The following is a 6,954-nucleotide window of genomic DNA, read 5'->3' on the forward strand; positions in this document are numbered from 1 at the left end:
GCATCGGGCTCTCTGCTCAGCAGGGAGCCTGCTTCCCTCTCTCTCTCTCTGCCTGCCTCTCCATCTACTTGTGATCTCTCTCTGTCAAATAAATAAATAAAATCTTTGGGGGGGAAAAAAAAAGATGAGGTTCGGAGAATGGGAGAATATATAATAGTGGCCTAGGCCCTAGCATGGACATCTGTCATTTTGAGAAGTCATAGAGAAGCAAGTTGATAGGCTTGGATTTGGATGCAGTTGATGTGACAGATACTTTCAAGAGATGTCCAGTAGTAGTCAGTCGTATGAGAGGCATATCTAGTTGGTAGATATCCATTTGGACATTATCAGACATATATAATAGGTGAAACCAATTAATGAAGTGGTTGAGATGCCTAGACAGTATAGAAAGTGAGAATATTTGAAGACCTAAGGTAGACTCCTGAGGAACAACAATATCTATTGTATATCAAGTCATGAAGCACTCAAGGTTGATGCAGGCATATAAGCTGGCAAAGAGTAAGGAAAATCTAGTGAGTGTAGTAGTATGAGAGATGAGAGAAGATGGTACTTTTAGAATGTGAGAGTAGTAAAAAATGTGTAGCCATATGGTCCTATAACTAAATAGCATCAATGTATTCATTTCTGGTTTTTTTTTTTTTTAAGAAAATAAAACTTCTTTTAAGCATTGACCTAAGATACTTTACTGTCTCAGTATTTTCAAAACTACCCCCAACACAATTCTGGGAAAAGAAATCAATTCTTATGTATACATATTTTTAATCAAGAGGACAGTCTAGTTTGCAAACAAACAAACAAAAGCACAGATTGATTTTTCCCCACAAATGCTTAACTGCAGAAAAAAATCAAGCTGATTTCTGATATTTTGTAGCCGAATGAGAGAAGGCAGATTTATATTTATGTTCTCTACACTTTTTATTACTTTCACTGATTCTTTTTTTTCCTCTTTTCCCATTTTTTTTCCCCTCTCTGTGAGTTGAAATTCAATTTAAAGCGAAGTGAGGATGAATGAAGCATTGGACCCAGCAAGTGCACCCCCAACATACTCAGGGTTTTCAATGACCAATTTTTCACACTGTTTGAAGGGAATGAAATATTAGTATTCATCTCACATTGGAAGTAAGCCGAAAAGGCACAGTTACACTTTTCAGTCTGCTTATTTTTTATTTGAAGTGTAAACTCACAAACTGTAGTAAAAGAGAGGAATACAAAATGCACAGAACAGAAACTGGATTGTTTTTTATGTTAAATGCAAGATCTATGCATTAGGCTTCTAACTAAAATATTTTACCTGGACTTTAGAACACCAGCCATTTTAATTGGTTGATTGATAGTCATAAAAAGTATTTCTGTCCGAAATAGATACTCTGTGGTGGGAAAAGGGGTGAGAGAGTATTTCTGCCTCTGTTCATACATCAACCTTTGGTATAAAATCAAACTAAACATAACATTAGCCTTAGCTTCTGAGCCCTCGAAGAACTTAGCTGAAATAGAATAGGAAAGAAAACTTAAAGGAAACATTTTGGACTTACTCGGTAACCTCGAGTATCTTCTACCCAATTCTCCTATAAAAAAGTGGGAAAACGTGTTGTAGCCCTATTATGTAGCCGATCAACTTATATGGTAACACATACTAATGGAAAAAGAAAGCAAAACCTTTCTCCTCAGTTTTATCTACACATACAAACAAACAAAGCAAAATAAAGTGGTGTTTCTTTCCCTTGCCCATATAATACACCCCATTAAATTGGAAAAAAAACAAAAAACAAGAACAAAAACCAGGCTTTGCAAATGTCCATTTGAAATGTGCTTTCTGCTTTTTTAAAAGGATTTTAAATAATCTCTTTTTAAAAAGCATAAATATTTCATGACCAAAAGAACACTTTACCAAAGTGCTTAGTTTGAAATAATGTCTGTTTAATCAAAAGCCGGAAAGCAACTCATCAATTCTGTAAATGAGCAACTGAGTGACTCAATTCAATTCAAATTAAGTTGTAAACAAGTAAACAAATACTTACTGATTTTATACAATATATATGTAGCATCGTGCAAGGTAGCGGGGAGGTATTAAATAAGATGAAAAATTAGTCCTGCCCTCGAGAGCCTTATAGTCTAATAGGAAAGAGAAATTTTTAAACACTGGAATAGAACAGAAAATGAAACAGATGGCATAACAATGCTGTATGTTATGATCCAGTAAACAGAACCTCTGCCTTCATTTCAGATGGACAATGCTAACATTACTTGTTTGGAGGGTCTGAGAGGACTAATAAACAAAGATCCTTTGCTTTATTTCTAATATAAGAACCAAAAGCAAATGGATGTGAAAGGTTCAGTTTTATTTCTGGTGATGTTGACCTTGGAAAACCTAATTTGATGTAATGGATCCAATAACCCTTATTCTTAATCTCATCAGGATCCCAGGGATGTCTCTCTTTGAGACTAGCTTGGATCTCCAAAGCAAGCACCCTCACCCAGATCATTGCCTCACTCTGCGTGAAGGTGGTGAAGGAGGGAAAGATAGATAATCTCTTGGCTTTAGTACACCTAACTAGGAAACATCCTTTACTAAGTGATGCATTTTATCTCCAGTAGATGGTTAAAAAAGAAAAGAGCAGGAAACTTAGTAGAATTAATGGAAAAAAGCCCACTCTAAAAAAATAAAAGAAGGTGCTAAGGATTTCCCTGAAAATCTCTTAGATCTTTGATCTCTTAAAAATGGAAATTTAGGGGTGCCTGGCTGGCTCAGTCAGTGGAGCATGTGGCCCTTGATCTCAGGGTCATGAATTCAAGTCCCACATTGGGTGTAAAGATTACTTAAATAAATGAACTTAAAATAATTTTTGAAATTTAACATTAAGCCTATACTCCTCCTTCGTAGATCTCCTCACATAAAACTAATCACTATTCTCTTATAGAAACTCCATGGACCATTTGTGGTCAATGTTGACTTTACCCTCCAGAAAACTAGTATCTACCCTATACTGAATGCTACATTTTGTCCTCATCAGAAATTATTCAATGAAAAAAATAAAATATCAGAATACTTCAAAAAATTAATGTACTTGAAATATGAATATAAGCATTATCCCATTGTTGTATATGTGGGAAAATGAAAAATTTAGTATTAAATTTCCAAAGAAATTAAAGTCCAGTTACGTAAATCTTAAAATTCCTCTGTGAATTAACATATAAAGAAACTTACTCTTCAACTTCTCTTACAACGAGTGTATTCTAGATGATAGTTCATTTTATTGTTTGCATACAATATCACCCACAACAGAACTATTCACTCTTCCAGGAGAAAGATCGTGTGCAGAAGAAGTTCAGAATATGAAGTGGCTCAGACCTCTTACTCTTAGTGAATTTCATTTCAATCAAAATATGAACCATTTAAGCAGAGTAATGCCCTTCCTGAGGAAGTCTTTACTTGAACCCCTTTTTGAGTTTTCTATTCATGGTTGCAGCGAGGAATCAGTGACTAGTCTCCAAATGGAATTTCCACAATTTTAGGGTAGAGACTAGAAAACAATGTTCATGACTCTTAGCTAGATCACAACACTATTGATATCCCCTCTCTAAGCCGAGAGGAATTATGTTCCTTCCCAGAATTGATATGTCAAAACCCTAACTCTCAGTGTGACTAGACAGGGCATTACAAGGTAATTGAGATTATATGAGGTATAAAGCTGAAGCCCTAATCCAACATGACTGGTGTCCTTAAAAGAAGAGGGAAAGATACCAGGTTGTGTGCAGAGAGAAGGCTTTGTGATAACATAGTGAGAAGGTGGCCGTCTATAAGACAATGAGAGAGGCTTCAGGAGAAACCAAACCTACCAACACTTTGATTTTGGCCTTCCAGCTTCCAGAACTGTGAGGAAATAAATTTGTCTTTTTTTTTAAGCCATCCAGTATGTGTTATATTGTTATCACACCCTTAGAAAACTAATATAATAAATATATGGCTGTACTTAGAAAATTATTATGCTTCATGAAATACCAGAATCAAAGTAAGCCCTTCCAGACACAAGATGTATGGAGGGCAAATTTCCCAAGACCTATATCGAATCCAAAATCTATTGATTTTTTTTTAAAGATTTTATTTATTTATTTGACAGACAGAGATCACAAGTAGGCAGACAGGCAGGCAGAAAGAGAGGTGGGGGGAAGCAGGCTCCCTGCTGAAGCAGAGAGCCCGATGTAGGGCTTGATCCCAGGACCCTGGAATCATGACCTGAGCCAAAGGCAGAGGCTTTAACCCACTGAGTCACTAAGGCGCCTCTTATTACTAATCTTTAATTGATGTAAAATTTATTATATGTGAAATGCACATATCTTAAATATTTAAGTTGAAATCTTTGGCAAACATGCACCCATGTAAGCAGTACCTATATCCTATATCCATGAACAGAGAAAGCACTTCCTTGCCCTTTTGAAGTCATTTTTTTTATCACCAAAGATTCCTGTATTTAAACCCATGGAAATGAAAGCCTACAGGATGTTACTTTTAATATCTGAAATTTTTGGCTCAACATTACATTTCATGATTCATTCAAATTGTGTAACAGTAGTTTATTCTTTATCATTGCACACTAATAGTCCTACAGAAGAATGTATTAAATTGTTTGTCTGTTCTCCTCCGGTGTACTTCACTGCTTTTCTCAGCTTTTCTAAGGAAAAGTCACTTGATCACTACTTTCCTCTTTCTCTTTTAATTTATGTGCTATTTTTTAAAGGAATTTTGTGTACATGCTTATGAATATTAGTTTGTGGTATTTATTTTCTTGTAATATCCTTTATAGGTTCTGATGTTTGGTTATACTGGCCCCTTAAAATAGTCTAAGATTGTGTATTTTATATATATTTCATGAAAAAATATGTAAGATTTTGTAAGGTTGGTATTATTGCTTCTGGTAAAACCATCTGGGTCCATTTTCTTATGGTAACTATGATGAACTTAATTTCTGAACAGATACAGGGGTATTCATATCTATTTCTACTTGTATCCAGTTTGATAAGTTGTTTTTCAAAGGATTTTTCCATTTCTCCCAATTTATCAAAGATAACTGAGATCACCTGGGGTGCCTGACCGATCAGTCAGTAGACATGTGACTCTTGATTTGGGGGTTGTGAGTTCAAGCCCCACTCTTGGTATAGAGATTACTCAATTAGCAATAATCGCGCCTCGGATAAACCTCATTGGCTATGATACTGCCACTGCCCAAAGCTAGAGATTACTCAAAAATAAAAATTAATTAAGGAAAGATATTGGCATCATATTGTCATTGTATCATCTAATTATCCTTTTAAAAATATTTATTTATTTGAGAGAGAGAGCACACAAGTGGGGGGGGAGGTGTAGAGCTAGAGGGTGGGGAACAAACAGACTTCCCACTGAATATGCAGCCTGACATGGGGCTTGATCCCCAGACCCTGAGATCATGACCTGAGCTGAAGACAGACACCTAACTGACTGAGCCACCCAAGTGCTCTGCAACTAATATCCTTTTATTTTCTGTAGTTTTCTTTCTTTTTTTCCTAGTTATAGTAATTTGTGTACACACTCTCTCTCTCTCTCCTTCTCTCCCTTCCCTGCCCCATCTCATCAACAATCATTCTAAGGATTTATGCATTTTACTGATCTGCTTAAAGAGCCAATAAATGAAATCTGGCATTATTACTATTTAGTGATTGACTTGGAATAATTATGGAATAATAAGTGCATGGGCTACTGGTAGCCAAGAATGTGGTATATTTTGATAAACTACATTCTTTCTAAGAGAAAGAAAAATTATATATACTGTGGAATGACTTAGGCCTATTGATAACATGAATTTCTTTCTACAATTTGCTTCTAGGTCAAAAAAGTAACAAATTTTGTCCACTTAGATTGTATTATATTTAGTTTTTATTGAAATAAAATTTAAATGCATTATATTAATTTCAGATGTGTAACATAATGATTTGATATAATTACATATTGTAAAATGATCACCACAATCATTCCAGCTATCTCATTATACATAGTTACATTATTTTCTTTGTAGTAATGAGAACTCTTTAGATTTACTCTAAACAACTTCAAATATGCAATACAGTCTTATTAATTGCAGTCTCCATGCTGTACATTAAATTCCCATGACTTATTTCTGTTATAACCGGAAGTTTGTACCTGTTGACTCTCTTCACCCATTCTACCCATCCATCAATCCCCACCTCTGACAACCACCAGTCTGTGCTCTGTATCTATGTGCTTGTTTGGTTGGTTGATTTTTGTTTTGTTGTGTTTTGTTTTAGATTTCACATATAAGTGATATTCCATGGTGTTTGATCCATGATTCCATGGTATTTGTCTTTCTCTGTTTTATTTCACTTTGCACAGATCAATCAAGATCTATCTGCATTGTTGCAAATGGTAAAATATTCCTTTTTACAGCTGAATAATATTCCAATATCTGTTGTTGTAAATAATGCTGCAGTAAACATGGGAATGCATATATCTTCTTGAGTTAGCATTTTCACTTTCTTTGCATAAATATCCAGAAATAGAATTGGTAGACATATAGTAGTTCTATCTTTAATTTGGGGGGAAACCTTAATAATGTTTCCAATAGTGGCTGTACCAATTTACAATCCCAGTAGTACACAAGATATTCTTTTCTCCACATCTCCACATCTTTGCCAATGCTTGTTATTTATTTATTTATTCATTTATTTATTTATTGGAGAGAGTGAGAGTGTGTGTGCACATGTGTGCATGTGCACATGGATCCGGACAGGCTGTGGGGATGAGGGAGAAGGAGAAAGAGAATCTTAAACAGGCTCCATGCCCAGTGCAGAGCCCAACGTGGGGCTCAATCTCACAACTCAAGATCATGATCTGAGCTAAAATCAAGAGTTGGACACAACCAACTGAACTATCCAGGCACCCAATAACAAATGGTTATTTCTTAC

General features: G+C 35.3%; 1 pseudogene; it reads right to left on the reverse strand.

Annotated features, from left to right (window-relative positions):
• Positions 1-5,102: 5,102 nt before the first annotated feature.
• LOC131830886 (U4 spliceosomal RNA) lies at positions 5,103-5,229 on the reverse strand (annotated as a pseudogene).
• Positions 5,230-6,954: the final 1,725 nt, after the last annotated feature.

The sequence above is a fragment of the Mustela lutreola genome, chromosome 4 (genome assembly GCF_030435805.1).
Source record: "Mustela lutreola isolate mMusLut2 chromosome 4, mMusLut2.pri, whole genome shotgun sequence".
Lineage (NCBI taxonomy): Eukaryota > Metazoa > Chordata > Mammalia > Carnivora > Mustelidae > Mustela > Mustela lutreola.